We start from the raw sequence: 21,706 nt of genomic DNA on the forward strand, positions 1-21,706 counted from the left end.
CTTGTATGTAATGATTATGAATGGATGGTGGCAGCATTTCGTCTTCTACTATCTACTTTCTACTTCTACTATCTACTCTTCTACTTCTACCTATCTACACCTCTCCCTCCACCCCTCTCTGAACTCTCACTTTCAACTAATGACCCTCCTCGCCCCTCCCACCTCCCTACCTCTTACCCCAAACCCTCACTAATTACTTCACTATTCATTTCTTTCCTTTCGTTTCCTCTTTAACGTTTGTGGCAATGATTATGTATTCTAGAGTTCTCTCTAGAGTTTCGGGTAACTGATCAAGTGACGGCGCCTTGTAGTCTTAGCACCTAGGTAGTCAAATACCTAGGTTACAAGGTGTTGAACGAGAGAGGTTGCCTTAGGAGCTCTGGGAGTGCTCTAGAATAGTTAGCTAACTGGGGACGGGATAACGGACTAGAGAGAGCTGTTTCCCCCGGCCTCGTTAGATAACTGGGGGGTGGAATAATGGACAAGATAGAGCTATTTCCCCCACCCCCCGTTACAATGTTGGCAGCGGTGTTGAACAATGTTGTAGGTAGTTGGTGTTCTTTTAACATTGTTCAGTCCCACGTGTCTTTTTGCCGCTCAGGCGCTATCAGGGAGATCTTGACAGGTGTTTATTATTCACGATTTAGCGAGCTTTTCCAGGTTAGGAGATAGTGATTCTCTGGTGATTTGGTTTCGTGATTTTGTGAGTTTTGTGAAGTTCAGGGAATGTTCACCAGAACTTGCGTGTGTAGTGATTTATGTTAGTAATAAGATTTGGTGATTTTGGAACTTAGCGGTGTTGGTAGTGGAGCTCACCTGAGTGTGACAGGTGACCTCGCATGTCCCACGGGGACACCCAGCCACCGCTGGTCTCCAGGTCAGTGGGGAGTGGCAGATGTAGTTCTTAAGTAGTTTAAGTGTGGTTCTGCTCAGATTATTGCGATCGACTGTTTTACTCCATTTGAACGCAATAACCCGAGGTGTACTGGTCTTGTACAGCATGCTAGGGGGAGCTTTAGTATGTCAGTAGACTTCACGTTGGGGACGCTCGACGTTAGATAGTCTGGTCACAGGGGTGGCAACAGTTTTGAGTTGTTGACCGGCGGAGAAGCTAGGGAGACACTCTGGGTCACGTAGGTGGCTGTAGGTTAAGGGTGGGAGTAATGGTTAATTATGTACTTAAGATTAGGAACGGTACAGTTAAGTTTAGGCTAGTGTTTTGTCTATTAGTGTTGATTTTTTTTGTGACAAGTTAAAGGTAGTGATGACCTTATTCTCTCTTCTCTAACTTTCCTCTGTTACTGTCTTATGTTCCACCAAGTCAATATCATTCAGTGTTAATTGGATTATTTTAAAAATTTAAGTGTAGTTGTTGCCAGGAGGAGAGCGGTATGACTGGACTGTGTAACCCTATACAAACTACAGGGTCACATAACATATCTTGGGAGCACGATATTGTCGCCTTTCTGTTCACCCACAGGTGGGAGCCAGAAGAGAGGAGAGACGCACATACAAAAGAGGGAGACGGCTGCTGTGTACCACACTCACGGGCGTTAATCACCACCACCACGACCAGCCCACTACCTGGAGGTCACGGCTCCACCACCATCACCACCCCAGGGGACCCCAAGATGCAGCCCTCTCGGTCAGTCAACATTGGTCTACCCAGTGGACCCCAGGTCGTTCTGCAGACGACCCCAGACGACCCAGTAAAAATGGAAGAGGAGCAACAACGATTCCAGTCTGTCCCACCAACATCGGTCTACCCAGGATGGACCCCAGGACGGACGGACCCCAATGGACCCCAGGTCGCTTGTCAAAGACCCATGGGAGGAGGAAGAGAGAAGAAAGAAGAGAGAAGAAGGAAGAGAGAAGAAAGAAGAAAGAAGAAGAAGAAGATAAGACAAGCTGAGTGAGACACGATGCCTCGTGTCCCTTGCTGGTGTCAGCATCATTGCAGGGAGCGTAATTGCAAGACAGGATCGTTTGCCTTAACTGGCCGCCCCTCCTACAAGCATGTTGCTCTGTTGAGTGATTCTTCCTGTGTCATGCGGACTTGATGTGGCTGTCAGAAGTAGCTCTCTGAAGGAGGCGTGCTGGAGCAACAGGGAGGAAGAAGAGTAGGATGGGATTTCTACTGTTGGCAACTATATGAAGGTCTCGAAACTTGTAGTCCCTATAGCTGTGAAGAACCCCAATATACGTCTCTCATGGTGACTGACGTAGGGCCAATTACAGATCAGCTGGGACAACCGAATTCCACGGTCCTGTGCGCAGTTCAAGTAGTAACGGCTTTCGGGTTGACCAAGTGTTGTTGTGCGTTAACGACGGAGAAGCGACGGAGGCAGTTGTGTTGAAGAAATGTGGTACAGGATTATCTACAAGACCAAGCAGTGACGTCGCCCAGCCAGAGACAATGGACGTCTGTCTATATATTTCATTTTTTAGAGTAGGATGATGTATATTTGTTTAGCTAGGATGTATTTTTTTTTTTTTTCGTTAATAAAGTTGTCGCACACAGCTAGCTTGCTTTAGCAGTGTTGCAAAAACTTTATTTCGGGGAGAAGGGGAGATGTAACACTGTAAAAGTGTTTGGGTTAGTTTATTTAAAATATATATAGAGTACACGAGTCACAGACAAGGATCTGAGAGGCGCCAGTTGTCTGCCTGAGATCTCACACCTCTAACCGTTAATGACCCCAAGTGACCTGAGGTCAGATCATGATAATTTCACCTTGCTTCCGCTAAGCGTATAATTGGAGCCGGGTAGCCTTCAAACATGCCGACGTTTAAGGAGTGGCTTGGTAGTGCCGGAGGCTATCTACTTGTGGGCGGAGTTAGCTACTAGGTTCCCCAATATAAACTCGGAGAGCTATCCAGCATGGAGCATTAACAGACAGAACGGCAGTCAGGATTGCAGAGGAGACGGCCTAGCAGGAAGGCTGTCGGCCGGCAGGGCGGGAGTCTCTGTCAACTACAGACCCCCCCCCCCCTCTATCCAGCTATAGGCAGAGACACTTGGTGAGTGAACAGTAAGGTGACTTGTCGTGTTTTACAAGTGTTGTGTGATGATCAGGGGCAGTCAAGTTGTAGGGTTCTCGAATTCTTGGATGATGACTCACTTTGCATATTAAACTGGAACATTTTAATTGAATTTTAAATTATGATACTTCATGTGAAATATAATTATGAATTTATTATTTAAATTGTGTTTAACTTTGTTCCCTAGAGATTTTGAGTTGAGGTGAGAAAGCCTCTGTGATTACTGGTTTCATGATTTAATGAGTACATGTTTGGAGAATGATACATGGTACAGAGGGAACATACTAATAATGAACTCATAACATCTTTTGAGAATATTTTGATACAGGCAAGTTCCATTCCTTGTCTTGTATGTAATGATTATGAATGGATGGTGGCAGCATTTCGTCTTCTACTATCTACTCTTCTACTTCTATCTACTCTTCTACGTCTACTTTCTACCCCTCTCTAAACTCTCACTTTCAGCTAATGACCCTCCTCGCTCCTCCCACCTCCCTACCTCTTACCCCAAACCCTCACTAATTACTTCACTATTCATTTCTTTCCTTTCGTTTTCTCTTATACGTTTGTGGCTATGATTCTGTATTCTAGAGTTCTCTCTAGAGTTTCGGGTAACTGATCAAGTGACGGCGCCTTGTAGTCTTAGCACCTAGGTAGTCAAATACCTAGGTTACAAGGTGTTGAACGAGAGAGGTTGCCTTAGGAACTCTGGAGGTGCTCTAGAATAGTTAGCTAACTGGGGACGGGATAACGGACTAGAGAGAGCTGTTTCCCCCGGCCTCGTTAGTTAACTGGGGGGTGGAATAATGGATAAGTTAGAGCTATTTCCCCCACCCCCCGTTACAGTGTTACCAATAGACTGACAGTAGCGATAACAGTAATCCCGCCCAATTGTTAAGTGCACAATAGCTTGATTTGCTACTTATAAAAGTTACGATTTCCAAGTTGGTGATTACAATGCAATATTAAAGGTTGTGGTTCGCCATGCCGCCGCACTGTGGCGCTGTATCAGGAGACTGGCTGCTCTTGGGTCTTTGGTAGTCTCAATGAGCCTAGAACCCAATTCTTTGAGAATGCTCAAGGCATACTTAGCCCCTTTGGCCAAGGGTCTTGATAATATATCGGCATGTTATCAAGCAGGTAAGGCCATAGTTATAGATATATTATATATTCATCATGTTATTGTTATTGACCCTAACACCTGCCCTTAAACACACTTTACAAGTAACACCAACACTTAACACCTGCCCTTAAACACACTTTACAAGTAACACCGACACTTAACACCTGCCCTTAAACACACTTTACAAGTAACACCAACACTTAACACCTGCCTTTAACACACTTTACAAGTAACACCGACACTTAACACCTGCCCTTAAACACACTTTACAAGTAACACCAACACTTAACACCTGCCTTTAACACACTTTACAAGTAACACCAACACTTAACACCTGCCTTAAACACGCTTTACAAGTAACACCAACACTTAACACCTGCTTTAAACACACTTTACAAGTAACACCAACACTTAACACCTACTTGAAACACTTTACAAGTAACACCAACACTTAACACCTACTTGAAACACTTTACAAGTAACACCAACACTTAACACCTACTTGAAACACTTTACAAGTAACACCGACACTTAACACCTGCCTTTAACACACTTTACAAGTAACACCGACACTTAACACCTGCCCTTTAACACACTTTACAAGTAACACCGACACTTAACACCTGCCCTTAAACACACTTTACAAGTAACACCAACACTTAACACCTGCCTTTAACACACTTTACAAGTAACACCAACACTTAACACCTGCCCTTAAACACACTTTACAAGTAACACCAACACTTAACACCTGCCTTTAACACACTTTACAAGTAACACCGACACTTAACACCTGCCCTTAAACACACTTTACAAGTAACACCAACACTTAACACCTGCCTTTAACACACTTTACAAGTAACACCAACACTTAACACCTGCCCTTAAACACACTTTACAAGTAACACCAACACTTAACACCTGCCTTTAACACACTTTACAAGTAACACCAACACTTAACACCTGCCTTAAATACGCTTTACAAGTAACACCAACATTTAACACCTGCCCTTTAACACACTTTACAAGTAACACCAACACTTAACACCTGCCTTTAACACACTTTACAAGTAACACCAACACTTAACACCTGCCTTAAACACGCTTTACAAGTAACACCAACACTTAACACCTGCTTTAAACACACTTTACAAGTAACACCAACACTTAACACCTACTTGAAACACTTTACAAGTAACACCAACACTTAACACCTACTTGAAACACTTTACAAGTAACACCAACACTTAACACCTACTTGAAACACTTTACAAGTAACACCGACACTTAACACCTGCCTTTAACACACTTTACAAGTAACACCGACACTTAACACCTGCCCTTTAACACACTTTACAAGTAACACCGACACTTAACACCTGCCCTTAAACACACTTTACAAGTAACACCAACACTTAACACCTGCCTTTAACACACTTTACAAGTAACACCAACACTTAACACCTGCCCTTAAACACACTTTACAAGTAACACCGACACTTAACACCTGCCTTTAACACACTTTACAAGTAACACCGACACTTAACACCTGCCCTTAAACACACTTTACAAGTAACACCAACACTTAACACCTGCCTTTAACACACTTTACAAGTAACACCAACACTTAACACCTGCCTTAAACACACTTTACAAGTAACACCAACACTTAACACCTGCCTTTAACACACTTTACAAGTAACACCAACACTTAACACCTGCCTTAAACACGCTTTACAAGTAACACCAACACTTAACACCTGCCCTTTAACACACTTTACAAGTAACACCAACACTTAACACCTGCCTTTAACACACTTTACAAGTAACACCAACACTTTACACCTGCCTTAAACACGCTTTACAAGTAACACCAACACTTAACACCTGCTTTAAACACACTTTACAAGTAACACCAACACTTAACACCTACTTGAAACACTTTACAAGTAACACCAACACTTAACACCTACTTGAAACACTTTACAAGTAACACCAACACTTAACACCTACTTGAAACACTTTACAAGTAACACCGACACTTAACACCTGCCTTTAACACACTTTACAAGTAACACCGATACTTAACACCTGCCCTTTAACACACTTTACAAGTAACACCGACACTTAACACCTGCCCTTAAACACACTTTACAAGTAACACCAACACTTAACACCTGCCTTTAACACACTTTAAAAGTAACACCAACACTTAACACCTACTTGAAACACTTTACAAGTAACACCAACACTTAACACCTGCCTTAAACACACTTTACAAGTAACACCAACACTTAACACCTGCCTTAAACACACTTTACAAGTAACACCAACACTTAACACCTGCCTTAAACACACTTTACAAGTAACACCAACACTTAACACCTGCCCTTAAACACACTTTACAAGTAACACCGACACTTAACACCTGCCTTTAACACACTTTACAAGTAACACCGACACTTAACACCTGCCTTAAACACACTTTACAAGTAACACCAACACTTAACACCTGCCGTAAACACACTTTACAAGTAACACCAACACTTAACACCTGCCTTAAACACACTTTACAAGTAACACCAACACTTAACACCTGCCCTTAAACACACTTTACAAGTAACACCAACACTTAACACCTGCCCTTAAACACACTTTACAAGTAACACCAACACTTAACACCTGCCTCAAATCTCCCTCCAAGTTTATAAATTTACATTTAAAAATGAGAACCAGTTTGAACATTATGGTAATTCGGGGTTGTTGTGGTTGTTAGTGTGCTGTGAACACTGCTTGTTGTTGTGGTTGTTAGTGTGCTGTGAACACTGCTTGTTGTGGTTGTTAGTGTGCTGTGAACACTGCTTGTTGTTGTGGTTGTTAGTGTGCTGTGAACACTGCTTGTTGTGGTTGTTAGTGTGCTGTGAACACTGCTTGTTGTGGTTGTTAGTGTGCTGTGAACACTGCTTGTTGTGGTTGTTAGTGTGCTGTGAACACTGCTTGTTGTTGTGGTTGTTAGTGTGCTGTGAACACTGCTTGTTGTGGTTGTTAGTGTGCTGTGAACACTGCTTGTTGTGGTTGTTAGTGTGCTGTGAACACTGCTTGTTGTTGTGGTTGTTAGTGTGCTGTGAACACTGCTTGTTGTTGTGGTTGTTAGTGTGCTGTGAACACTGCTTGTTGTTGTGGTTGTTAGTGTGCTGTGAACACTGCTTGTTGTGGTTGTTAGTGTGGTGTGAACACTGCTTGTTGTGGTTGTTAGTGTGCTGTGAACACTGCTTGTTGTGGTTGTTAGTGTGGTGTGAACACTGCTTGTTGTGGTTGTTAGTGTGCTGTGAACACTGCTTGTTGTGGTTGTTAGTGTGCTGTGAACACTGCTTGTTGTGGTTGTTAGTGTGCTGTGAACACTGCTTGTTGTGGTTGTTAGTGTGCTGTGAACACTGCTTGTTGTTGTGGTTGTTAGTGTGCTGTGAACACTGCTTGTTGTTGTGGTTGTTAGTGTGCTGTGAACACTGCTTGTTGTTGTGGTTGTTAGTGTGCTGTGAACACTGCTTGTTGTTGTGGTTGTTAGTGTGCTGTGAACACTGCTTGTTGTGGTTGTTAGTGTGCTGTGAACACTGCTTGTTGTGGTTGTTAGTGTGCTGTGAACACTGCTTGTTGTGGTTGTTAGTGTGCTGTGAACACTGCTTGTTGTGGTTGTTAGTGTGCTGTGAACACTGCTTGTTGTGGTTGTTAGTGTGCTGTGAACACTGCTTGTTGTGGTTGTTAGTGTGCTGTGAACACTGGTTGTTGTGGTTGTTAGTGTGCTGTGAACACTGCTTGTTGTGGTTGTTAGTGTGCTGTGAACACTGCTTGTTGTGGTTGTTAGTGTGGTGTGAACACTGCTTGTTGTGGTTGTTAGTGTGGTGTGAACACTGCTTGTTGTGGTTGTTAGTGTGCTGTGAACACTGGTTGTTGTTGTGGTTGTTAGTGTGCTGTGAACACTGCTTGTTGTGGTTGTTAGTGTGCTGTGAACACTGCTTGTTCAACACTCACTTCCTCCTCCTCCTCCCCCGTCGCTCATTACCACGTTCTCTCAGTTTGCTTCTCCGTAAAAAAATTCAACTGTTTTACCAAACTTGAAAGGTAAACAATAATTGATTTACCTAACCAAGAACCTTAAAAAAAATGGGCGCAATAGTTTTCGTAGCTAGAAACGTTAACAATGCAACTGTTGAGCAGACCACACACTACTAGAAAGTGAAGGGACGACGACGTTTCGGTCCGTCTTGGACCTTTCTCAAGTCGATTGTGTAATTGCATAATCGACACAATGCAACTGTTTGGCCTAACTGCAAACATACGAACTCAAGGAACCCAATTTGTCGAATGGGTAAAAAAAAAAAAATGGGGAGCATTGTGCAGGAAGAGAGGTTGGTGAGAGAGGAGCTTCAGGGTCGGGGTGTTGTTGCATATCAGCTTGGGTTAGATCTTGGACACGGATCTTAGATGATGCTGGCTGATAAGGTGTTTTGTCTCTGACGTGCTGGGCTGTTGGGTGTTCTGTGTGGCCGAAACCATGTTTTTTTTTTTTTGTGTGTGTGTGTACTCACCTAGTTGTACTGCAAGAAACTCTGCCCATTTGTTTCCGCCGGGGATCGAACCCGGAGCCTTAGGATTACGAATCCCGAGCGCTGTCCACTCAGCCGTCAGGCCCCTGTGTGTGTGTGCGTGCGTGTTCTAGGAAACACAATTTCTGTTTCAGGTCATCAAAGCCAAATTTACTAAAATCACATTTATAATATCGGCAGTTTTAGAATACAGTACACAACTCCTTCACACAGTTACAACCATTCACAACTTTAATAACAACTAATACATTATCTACCGTTGCTACGCTATTCATCAAAGGCTTAAGAGCGTAGTCTCCTCTGGTTAGTTCAGAGGACAGAAAGCTGTCCTGTCTTTCATTATATCCGTCCACCTAGACTTGTCGATTGAGCAACAGCCTCGCTTCAGGCAAGGTCGGCGTTCGAGCCTCGTTTGTGGGATGACTGGCTGTTTGGGGAGGAGGGGGGGGGGATGGTGGGATGGGGCCGGGATGCTGGGATGCGTGTGCAATGGCTGCTCCATGCAGCCATTGCTTCACGCAGCTATTGCTCCATGCAGCCATTGCTTCACGCAGCTATTGCTCCATGCAGCCATTGCTTCACGCAGCCATTGCTCCATGCAGCCATTGCTTCACGCAGCCATTGCTTCACGCAGCCATTGCTTCACGTAACCATTGCTTCACGCAGCCACTGCTTCACGCAGCCATTGCTTCACGTAACCATTGCTTCACGCAGCCATTGCTCCATGCAGCCATTGCTTCACGCAGCCATTGCTCCATGCAGCCATTGCTTCACGCAGCCATTGCTCCATGCAGCCATTGCTTCACGCAGCCATTGCTTCACGCAGCCATTGCTTCACGTAACCATTGCTTCACGTAACCATTGCTTCACGCAGCCACTGCTTCACGCAGCCATTGCTTCACGTAACCATTGCTTCACGCAGCCATTGCTTCACGTAGCCATTGCTTCACGCAACCATAGCTTCACGCAGCCATTGCTTCACGCAACCATAGCTTCACGCAGCCATTGCTTCACGCAACCACTGCTTCACGCAGCCAATAGATAAATCCTGGACCTGCAAAGATTCATCCGATTGTTGGATAGTTCCAAACGTAGGTTTGTATGGGTATCAACAGGAACTGCCTCGTATAGGGCAGCACAAGCTATAGGCCTTCTGTAGTTAAAATGTTTCCGTCGTTTTTATCTGTTTAGTACCGAGACCTGATGTACTGAGGCGCTCTGGAATTATATTACCCTAAACGTCCTTAGTTGCTGCAGTCCTGGGCCCAGATTTACGAAGCAGTTACGCAAGTACTTACGAACCTGGGGCCAGATTCACGAAGCAGTTACGCAAGTACTTACGAACCTGGGGCCAGATTCACGAAGCAGTTACGCAAGCACTTACGAACGTGTACATCTTTCCTCAATCCTTGACGGCTTTGGTTACATTTATTAAACAGTTTACAAGCATGAAAACTTGCCAATCAACTGTTGTTATTGTTATAAACAGCCTCCTGGTGCTTCGGAGCTCATTAACTGTTTAGTACAGCCCGTCCTCCAAACAAAGATCCAAAAGTGATTCCATGCACCCGCCAAACCCCCTGTTTATGAATGAAAAGCGGTTTACACACGACTCACAACTGCTGACGTTCGAACATATCCGGAACAAGTGCTTCACTGACGAATTTTGTTCGAACCACAACGCTATAAATGCTTCACCCACGTACTACAAATACAAATAATCGCCAACAGAACCTAAACACCTAACCTAACCTATGCCTATATATACACAATATGCTAATATATTATAATATTAATTTATACTTGAGAAAATTCCCGTTTTGAATGAACAGCATGTTGAAATTTATGAATGCGTCTGTGGGGTTGACCGCTGGATGTAATGGACTTGAGTCGAGGACGGGTTGGTTTAGTAATTGTAAACAAAGCCGCCAAAGATTGAGAAAAGATATACAGGTTCGTAAGTGCTTGCGTAACTGCTTCCTGAATCTGGCCCCAGGTTCGTAAGTGCTTGTGTAACTGCTTTCGTGAATCTGACTCCAGGTGTTTGTGATTGTATTTTATCTATCAGATTTGACATTGTCGCCAAAAGTGATTTGTACTGGAGAGCTTTTAGCGTTTTCCAGAGGTTATTGAGACAACTGTGTCATTGTTCATTGACTGTATGTGGCGGTTCAAAGCGAGGTTTCGTGGTATCGGCGCCTCCAAGAGCTGCCATCTAGCGGTGGGATTTGCGACTGGAGAGGCATATCTCACTGGGCTCAGAGCTACTTACTGTTCTGCCTAGTGTTAACGGTGGTTTGGGTTTAGTCTGTGAGAGCGTTTGTTGAGAGCGTGTGAGAGCGTGTGTTGAGAGCCTGTGAGAGCATGTGTTGAGAGCGTGTATTGAGAGCGTGTGAGAGCGTGTGTTGAGAGCGTGTATTGAGAGCGTGTGAGAGCGTGTGTTGAGAGTGTGTGTTGAGAGTGTGTGTTGAGAGTGTGTGTTGAGAGTGTGTGTTGAGAGTGTGTGTTGAGAGCGTGTGAGAGCATGTGTTGAGAGCGTGTATTGAGAGCGTGTGTGAGAGCGTGTGTTGCCCTTGTAACGTGCTGGTTTCCGACCTCTCTTTTCCCCTTATGAATAGAAGATAGAATATACCACATCAACTATAGCCTCAACGAAGAAAAACTCTTGGCCAAATTCTACAGCAATTTTCACAGACGGGTCTCACATCCTAATTATACAACCGTAGCCACTGTGGGGAACCCGCATTGCCACCTCCGGCGGGAATGATGGCTGTCGGACATTAACAGTGCAGACGAGGAGTCACAATAACGTGGCTCAAGTATGTTGACCAGACCACACACTAGAAAGTGAAGGGACGACGACGTTTCGATCCGTCCTGGGCCATTCTGAAGTCGATTGTGGTCTCACATTGGACTTGAGAATGGTCCAGGACGGACCGAAACGTCGTCGTCCTCTCAAGTTCTGATGTATGGTTTGGTCATTGTGTCTTTAGCCTCGTTAATGTGACTCTTAGTCTGTTAAAATTAACTTCAAGCAAGTACATATCCCCATCAAAATATCTTTTTAACATCTATCACATATTAGGGGGAGAAGAGACTTCTCAATAAATATAAAATACTAAACTAATAAGTAGTCAAAACATTGGCTAAGTATCTTCAGTCAACCCAAAAATTAGGCCCCACTGGGACAACCATAGAAAACGTAATCTTGGCTACAGCCAATCAGCTGACACCATCAACACAGCACCCAGCCATCGCCACCATGCTTGTAATTCTGATTTTAGAATACATTTAGTTTCGTGGTCGCTCTTGCCCCAGCCAGCGACAACAGACACTGACGCACCGTTGAGACGCGACTCCAAATATTACCGCACGTGCAGGCATCCGTAGGGTAATAATACTAATTTAATCTCAGTATTAAGTTTTAGTCTTAGTGTTTTTCCTGCCTGAAACGCTTTGTGTAATAGTGGCTTTAGGCATTGTGTGTACTAGCTCTATCTATAAATCCATCAACTTTGTATGTATGTACCTAAATAAATATTTGTATTTTTGTATTTTGTATTTGATAAAACCTCACGCAGTTAGGATTTTTTAGCGTAAGTCTTTGGGTAGGTTAGTGAAGGATGCCACTAAGTTAGCCTACCCTGTGTCTGGGTATACTTCCCACTCCCTGCCACTCCTCCTCCTCTCCCTGTCTCAGCGACCTGCCCCAAATATACACAGTATACTCAGATATGCACACAGATATGCCGCTATAAGGAGGGAGACGTCTTATATGGTGTCTTATCTTAAGAGTGCTCATCCAGGCGTTTTGCCCGAGATTCCCATAAACAAACCGTACTGCCTTATCTAACTGTCTGTTTGTGCTAGCAGCTTGCATAGCAAAATTAGACGTTCCATAGCATTTACCTTGAATTAAAAGTAATGATTTAGCAATATTTATTATGAGGAGATTGTTAAAGAAGAGATAAGCTTGGATTCGCTTCCTAGGTGATAAATGAGGCATTGTTGAGCCTAATTGAAATCTCTTCATGGCTTGTGAAGATCACAATAAGAGCGGAGAAACCTCCATAAAATGTTGTCTCCTGCCACCAGCCCTGGAACACTTACCTTGACGTGGTTCCCATGGTCCCCGCGGCCCGGTCTCCCGCATTTGCTTGATTCTGCCCGAAACGCTGCGCGTACTAGTGGCTTTACAAGATTGTAATTACTATATTATGTATCCTCACAATCCCAATGTACCTTCTTGTATATAAATAAATAAATAAATAGTTGGGGGTGTGGTCAACCTGGCTGGCTGTTGGACGCGGCTGCTCGCAGCCGGACGTATGAATCACAGCCTGGTTGATCAGGTATTCTTTGGAGGTGCTTATCGTGCTTACCGTCCAGTCCACTTGGACTGGGCGGTAGAGAGACGATCTCGCTTCGTGCAGGTTGACGTTCAATCCCCGACCGTCCACCAAGTGGTTGGGCACCATTCCTTATCCCACCGTCCCATCCCAAATCCTTATCCTGACCCCTTCCCAGTGCTATATAGTCGTAAAGGCTTGGCACTTTCCCCCTGATAGTTCCCTTCCCTTCCCCCCCCCCCCCTCCTCCTCCCTACACTCTCTCATAGTCGTTCCTACCCCCCCTCTCACCCCCCTCTCCCTGCCCCTTCTCCCCCCCACCCCACCTACATGTACATAAATTAGAACTAACATTGACAGACGCAGACAGTTCAACATGCTGCCTCCCGCTTTAAGAAATATCATTTACACTCTGCAGGAATGGTCGAGCCTGTTGGGCCGTCATTGATGCTCACCTTCGTCAGTGGCTAACGTTTTAACGTACGACGAGGCTGTTGACTTGACTGAGGCAGTACGGTAGTTAGTCGGCGTGACAGGTCTTAAAATGGCGGCGGGAATGCTATTGTAACTTGAGATATACGACTGTATGTGTTGCCTCGTGGCGCGAGTTAGGAGACAGAGCCAGACCTTCTCCAAGATGGCGACAGTTGAGCTGATCGTGACGGAGATGTGGTAGACAGTAGACGGCAGTAGTTCACATAACACACGACAGTTGCCAAAAAGAATGAGAAACACAGATTGTCTAACATCTGTTGAAAATGTATTTCATAATTCTTCTGGAATTTTCTGTTGCGTTTCTACTAATATATATATATATATATATATATATATATATATAATATATATATATATATATATATATATATATATAATATATATATATATATATATATATATATATATATATATATATATATATATATATATATATATATATATATATATATATATATATATAATTTAACAGTTAATCAACCATAGCCCCCCTCAGCCGTCAGGGGCCCCCTGACGGCTGAGTGGACATCGCTTCGGATTCATAGTCCTGAGGTTCCGTGTTCGATCCCCCGTGGAGGCGGAAACAAATGGGCAGTTTCTTTCACCTTGATGCTCTGTTCACCTAGCAGTAAATAGGTACCTGGGAGTTAGACAGCTGCTACGGGCTGCTTCCTGGGGGTATGTAATTAAAAAAAGGAGGCCTAGTCGAGGACCGGGCCGCGGGGACGCTAAGCCCCGAAATCATCTCAAGATAACCTCAAGATAACCCTGGGCGTGTAAGCATAGGCTGCGACAGCTCCACTAGCTAGCTAGGTAAACCACACAGAGATACTAGAATGTTGTTCAGTCACTCATTAGGCAGTGATGTGGTGGAGGCTGACTCCATACACAGTTTCAAGTGTAAATATGAGTGACCAAACTCAGGGCCCTATACACCAGTTGATTAGTGGTCGAGAGGCGGGGGAAAAAATCAAGAGCTGAAGCTCAACCCCCACAAGTAGGTGAGCACAAAACACAGGATGGAGGACCAGGGCTGAAGTGTGAAGTTAAGAGAGTATATCTTGAGGTTATCTTGAGATGATTTCGGGGCTTTTTAGTGTCCCCGCGGCCCGGTCCTCGACCAGGCCTCCACCCCCCAGGAAGCAGCCCGTGACAGGTGACTAACACCCAGGTACCTATTTTACTGCTAGGTAACAGGGGCATAGGGTGAAAAACTCTGCCCATTGTTTCTCGCTGGCTCCTAGGATCGAACCCAGGACCACAGGATCACAAGTCCAGCGTGCTGTCCACTCGGCCGACCGGCTCCCTGTATGGGGACAGGTTGAGACAAGACTCTTGAAGCTACACAAGGTAAGATCAGGGTAAGATACCATTGCCACACTGTTCCTGCACAATCTATGGATTTATGTCGAGGGTTCAGGGGTCAGCCAGAGTGAGAGAGTGTGGTGTGAAACACCTTTGGGCAGGTTGGTACACGACCTCGCTCCTTGCAGGATCAGGGCTCGATCCTGCAACCACCTGCATATTCCAACGTTGCATTTTTTTTTACCACAGTGGCCATACATATATATATACACTTTCGTCCACGTAGTTAGTAACCTAGGGCCAGATTGACGAAGCAGTTACGCAAGTAATTACGAACGTGTAAGTTTTGGGCCCTTGTGTTGGATAGTTTTGGGCCCTTGTGTTGGATAGTTTTGGGCCCTTGTGTTGGATAGTTTTGGGCCCTTGTGTTGGATAGTTTTGGGCCCTTGTGTTGGAGTTTTGGACCCTTGTGTTGGATAGTTTCGGACCCTTGTGTTGGATAGTTTTAGACCCTTGTGTTGGATAGTTTTGGGCCCTGAATGTTGGATAGTTTTGGACCCTTGTGTTGGAGTTTTGGACCCTTGTGTTGGATAGTTTTGGGTCCTTGTGGTGGATAGTTTTGGGTCCTTGTGTTGGATAGTTTTGGGTCCTTGTGGTGGATAGTTTTGGGTCTTTGTGGTGGATAGTTTTGGGTCCTTGTGGTGGATAGTTTTGGACCCTTGTGGTGGATAGTTTTGGGTCCTTGTGGTGGATAGTTTTGGGTCCTTGTGGTGGATAGTTTTGGGTCCTTGTGTTGGATTGTTTTGGGTCCTTGTGTTGGATAGTTTTGGGCCCTTGTGTTGGATAGTTTCGGACTCTTGTGTTGGATAGTTTTGGACCCTTGTGTTGGATAGTTTTGGGCCCTTGTGTTGGATAGTTTTGGGCCCCTTGTGGTGGATAGTTTTGGGTCCTTGTGGTGGATAGTTTTGGGCCCTTGTGTTGGATAGTTTTGGGCCCTTGTGTTGGATAGTTTTGGGCCCCTTGTGGTGGATAGTTTTGGGTCCTTGTGGTGGATAGTTTTGGGCCCTGGTGTTGGATAATTTTGGGCCCTTGTGGTGGATAGTTTTGGACCCTTGTGTTGGATAGTTTTGGACCCTTGTGTTGGATAGTTTTGGGCCCTTGTGGTGGATAGTTTTGGGCCCTTGTGTTGGATAGTTTTGGGCCCTTGTGTTGGATAGTTTTGGGCCCCTTGTGGTGGATAGTTTTGGGTCCTTGTGGTGGATAGTTTTGGGCCCTGGTGTTGGATAATTTTGGGCCCTTGTGGTGGATAGTTTTGGACCCTTGTGTTGGATAGTTTTGGACCCTTGTGTTGGATAGTTTTGGGCCCTTGTGGTGGATAGTTTTGGGCCCTTGTGGTGGATAGTTTTGGGCCCTTGTGTTGGATAATTTTGGGCCCTTGTGTGGGATAGTTTTGGGCCCTTGTGTTGGGGCCTTGTGTTGGATAGTTTTGGGCCCTTGTGTTGGATAGTTTTGGACCCTTGTGTTGGATAGTTTTGGGCCCTTGTGTTGGATAATTTTGGGCCCTGAATGTTGGATAGTTTTGGGGCCTTGTGTTGGATAGTTTTGGACCCTTGTGTTGGATAGTTTTGGGCCCTTTTGTTAGATAGTTTTGGGCCCTTGTGTGGGATAGTTTTGGGCCCTTGTGTTGGGGCCTTGTGTTGGATAGTTTTGGGCCCTTGTGTTGGATAGTTTTGGACCCTTGTGTTGGATAGTTTTGGACCCTTGTGTTGGATAGTTTTGGGCCCTTGTGTTGGATAGTTTTGGACCCTTGTGTTGGATAGTTTTGGGCCCTTGTGTTGGATAGTTTTGGGCCCTTGTGTTGGATAGTTTTGGACCCTTGTGTTGGATAGTTTTGGGCCCTTGTGTTGGATAGTTTTGGGCCCTTGTGTTGGATAGTTTTGGACCCTTGTGTTGGATAGTTTTGGACCCTTGTGTTGGATAGTTTTGGACCCTTGTGTTGGATAGTTTTGGGCCCTTGTGTTGGATAGTTTTGGACCCTTGTGTTGGATAGTTTTGGGCCCTTGTGTTGGATAGTTTTGGACCCTTGTGTTGGATAGTTTTGGGCCCTTGTGTTGGATAGTTTTGGGCCCTTGTGTTGGATAGTTTTGGGCCCTTGTGTTGGATAGTTTTGGACCCTTGTGTTGGATAGTTTTGGGCCCTTGTGTTGGATAGTTTTGGGCCCTTGTGTTGGATAGTTTTGGGCCCTTGTGTTGGATAGTTTTGGGCCCTTGTGTTGGATAGTTTTGGGCCCTTGTGTTGGATAGTTTTGGGCCCTTGTGTTGGATAGTTTTGGACCCTTGTGTTGGATAGTTTTGGGCCCTTGTGTTGGATAGTTTTGGACCCTTGTGGTTGATAGTTTTGGGCCCTTGTGTTGGATAGTTTTGGGCCCTTGTGTTGGATAGTTTTGGACCCTTGTGGTTGATAGTTTTGGACCCTTTTAGTTTTGGACCCTTGTGTTGATAGAATTATCACTTTGGGTACTTATTGCACCTCCGCTTTTCAACGTTAATTTTTTTTGTTTTTTTCCAATTTTGTGCGATGTTTTGCCCAATTTTGCCCAATTTTTTGCCCAGTTTTGCCCAATTTTTTGCCCAATTTTGCCCAATTTTTTGCCTAATTTTTTGCCCAATTTTTTGCCCATTTTTGCACGTCATTTCATGCCTCTTGATCTCGTGTGATATTATTTCTGTTTGCCGTCGCTCGAATATTTTTCTCAATTTTCTCAATATTTTTCAATGAGCTTTTTCTCAAAGCTCATTATTTTCCATCTCTCTCGCCTGCACCCTAGGGAATGCAGATTTTTAAATTGTGGAGTAGACAGCGCTCGGGATTCGTAGTCTTAAGGTCCTGGGTTCGATCCCCTGCGGAGGCAGAAACAAATAGGCAGTTTCTTTCACCCTGATGCGTCTGTTCACCTAGCAGTAAATAGGTACCTGGGAGTTAGACAGCTGCTATGGGCTGCTTCATGAGGGGTGTTTAAGAAAAAGGAGGTCTGGTCAAGGACCGGGCCGCGGGGACGCTAAGCCCCGAAATCATCTCAAGATAACCATCTTCACATATGAATTAACAAGACCCGATTTAACTACGACAGATGATTGGAACTGACGTAAGAACTAGGTTGTTTGTGATATAATTAGAGAGATGTTTCGCCTCTATAATGTGCTCCTTAAAACTTATCATTGTATTAAAGAGCTGCTCAAGTAAATACGAAAAATGTACAATAATTGTATTGCAGCATTTAAACAATGGCTAGGATCATTGTATTGTTGATTGTATGCCTTGTACAATGCCTATTACAATGGCATTGTTACAGGAGGCGTCCGAATGTGATCAGTTTGGCCTTACAGGCATCTCTGGACTTTATCCGGCTGGCCGGTTGGCTTGGTGAGTGCACCGTGCACCAGTCTCCTGAGTCACCGCCAACACTCACTACTTGCTCGGTGTGTTAACAAAAAACAAAATCAATCTACCTGTGGGGGCAAGATGCTGGACCGGTTAATCCAGAGAACTTGGCTAAATAGCGGCGCCTCTTCCAGGTGTGGGTGTAGGGTCAGGTGTGGACTGGAGTCATCTCGGTGTAAGGGGATGGGTGCTCTCTCTCTCTCTCTCTCTCTCTCTCTCTCTCTCTCTCTCTCTCTCTCTCTCTCTCTCTCTCTCTCTCTCTCTCTCTCTCTCTCTCTCTCTCTCTCTCTCTCTTTTCTCTCTCTCTCTCTCTCTCTCGGAGCCGGAACTCGGCCCCCCTGGACGGTCTCTTGTCAGGGCCGGACGGAAGTGAAGAGTCAGACAAGGAAGTCTTTGCAGGCCGCCAGTAAGGGCGGCCTGCTTCCCTTACTGGCTACTGGAAATATTTACTACAGGTCGCCGTGCTTCCTCCCAGGGGCGCCGTGCCTCCTCCCATGGGCGCCGTGCCCCTCCCATGGCGCCGTGCCCCTCCCATGGCGCCGTGCCCCTCCCATGGGCGCCGTGCTCCTCCCATGGGCGCCGTGCCCCTCCCATGGCGCCGTGCCCCTCCCATGGGCGCCGTGCTCCTCCCATGGCGCCGTGCCCCTCCCATGGCGCCGTGCCCCTCCCATGGCCGCCGTGCCCCTCCCATGAGCGCCGTGCCCCACCCATGGGCGCCATACCCCTCCCATGGCCGCCGTGCCTCCTCCCATGGCCGCCGTGGCTCCTCCCATGGGCGCCGTGCCCCTCCCATGGCGCTGTGCCCCTCCCATGGCGCCGTGCCCCTCCCATGGGCCCCGTGCCCCTCCCATGGTGCCGTGCCCCTCCCATGGTGCCGTGCTTCTCCCATGGCGCCGTGCCCCTCCCATGGGCGCCGTGCCCCTCCCATGGCGCCGTGCCCCTCCCATGGCGCCGTGCCCCTCCTATGGGCGCCGTGCCCCTCCCATGGGCGCCGTGCCCCTCCCATGGCGCCGTGCCCCTCCCATGGGCGCCGTGCCCCTCCCATGGCGCCGTGCCCCTCCCATGGGCGCCGTGCCCCTCCCATGGCGCCGTGCCCCTCCCATGGGCGCCGTGCCCCTCCCATGGCGCCGTGCCCCTCCCATGGCGCCGTGCCCCTCCCATGGGCGCCGTGCCCCTCCCATGGGCGCCGTGCCCCTCCCATGGTGCCGTGCCCCTCCCATGGCGCCGTGCCCCTCCCATGGGCGCCGTGCCCCTCCCATGGTGCCGTGCCCCTCCCATGGTGCCGTGCCCCTCCCATGGCGCCGTGCCCCTCCCATGGCGCCGTGCCCCTCCCATGAGCGCCGTGCCCCTCCCATGGCGCCGTGCCCCTCCCATGGCGCCGTGCCCTCCCATGGGCGCCGTGCCCCTCCCATGGTGCCGTGCCCCTCCCATGGTGCCGTGCCCCTCCCATGGTGCCGTGCCCCTCCCATGGTGCCGTGCCCCTCCCATGGTGCCGTGCCCCTCCCATGGCGCCGTGCCCCTCCCATGGTGGCGTGCCCCTCCCATGGTGCCGTGCCCCTCCCATGGCGCCGTGCCCCTCCCATGGTGGCGTGCCCCTCCCATGGTGCCGTGCCCCTCCCATGGCGCCGTGCCCCTCCCATGGCGCCGTGCCCCTCCCATGGTGGCGTGCCCCTCCCATGGTGCCGTGCCCCTCCCATGGCGCCGTGCCCCTCCCATGGCGCCGTACCGTGGTAACGCCGCCACAGGCACCCCGAAATGGTTCCTTGGTGAATTCTTCCGCTGCAAATTATAGTCGCCAAGTTAACTATAGTCTATGATGCTACAGTCAACCCGGAGAGGAGGAGGAGGAGGAGGGGGGGGGAGGCTGGAGTTGAGATCGAGCTCCAAGTTGTGCCAGAAAGGAGGGGAGAGGGGGGGGGATGTGATGTCGAATAGGTTCGAATAGTCGAGCCTTGGTCCCTGGCCGGACTCGAGGAGTAGAAGAACTACCGAAGTGACTCTGACGTATGAGTCACAGCCTGGTTGATCAGGTATCCTGTGGAGGTGCTTATCTAGTTATCTCTTGAACACTGTGAGGGGTCGGCCAGTTATGTCCCTTATGTGTAGTGGAAGCGTGTTGAACAGTCTCGGGCCTCTGATGGTGATAGTTCTCTCTTGAACACTGTGAGGGGTCGGCCAGTTATGTCCCTTATGTGTAGTGGAAGCGTGTTGAACAGTCTCGGGCCTCTGATGGTGATAGTTCTCTCTTGAACACTGTGAGGGGTCGGCCAGTTATGCCCCTTATGTGTAGTGGAAGCGTGTTGAACAGTCTCGGGCCTCTGATGTTGATAGTTCTCTCTTGAACACTGTGAGGGGTCGGCCAGTTATGCCCCTTATGTGTAGTGGAAGCGTGTTGAACAGTCTCGGGCCTCTGATGTTGATAGAGTTCTCTCTTGAACACTGTGAGGGGTCGGCCAGTTATATCCCTTATGTGTAGTGGAAGCGTGTTGAACAGTCTCGGGCCTCTGATGTTGATAGTTCTCTCTTGAACACTGTGAGGGGTCGGCCAGTTATGCCCCTTATGTGTAGTGGAAGCGTGTTGAACAGTCTCGGGCCTCTGATGTTGATAGTTCTCTCTTGAACACTGTGAGGGGTCGGCCAGTTATGTCCCTTATGTGTAGTGGAAGCGTGTTGAACAGTCTCGGGCCTCTGATGTTGATAGTTCTCTCTTGAACACTGTGAGGGGTCGGCCAGTTATGCCCCTTATGTGTAGTGGAAGCGTGTTGAACAGTCTCGGGCCTCTGATGGTGATAGTTCTCTCTTGAACACTGTGAGGGGTCGGCCAGTTATGTCCCTTATGTGTAGTGGAAGCGTGTTGAACAGTCTCGGGCCTCTGATGTTGATAGTTCTCTCTTGAACACTGTGAGGGGTCTGCCAGTTATGTCCCTTATGTGTAGTGGAAGCGTGTTGAACAGTCTCGGGCCTCTGATGTTGATAGTTCTCCCTCAGAGTACCTGTTGCTCCTCTGCTTACTTGGTGGTCGGCCAAATCACATACCAGAATGAATGACCAGAGACCGGCCCGCAGGCACATCGATCCCCGAAGCCACCTCAAGTTAAGCGTTCACGGCTGGTGGTAGAAGAGAACGTTCTCGAGTTCTCTTTTCACTCCCATTGTGATCATCACGACCGATGGTGAGATTTCAATTAGGCTCAATCTACAAACCCCCCCCCCCCCCCCACTCACCCACACAGCCAGCCCGGCCTCTTGAGTTGCCGCAACGGACAAAATACATGGTACTAAAACTCCTGAACCCAAACCACCCACCTAACCTTACTTACCCACGCACAGAAAACGTGGTTTGGCTG

The sequence above is a fragment of the Procambarus clarkii genome, chromosome 26, assembly GCF_040958095.1.
Source record: "Procambarus clarkii isolate CNS0578487 chromosome 26, FALCON_Pclarkii_2.0, whole genome shotgun sequence".
In the NCBI taxonomy this organism is placed as follows: domain Eukaryota; kingdom Metazoa; phylum Arthropoda; class Malacostraca; order Decapoda; family Cambaridae; genus Procambarus; species Procambarus clarkii.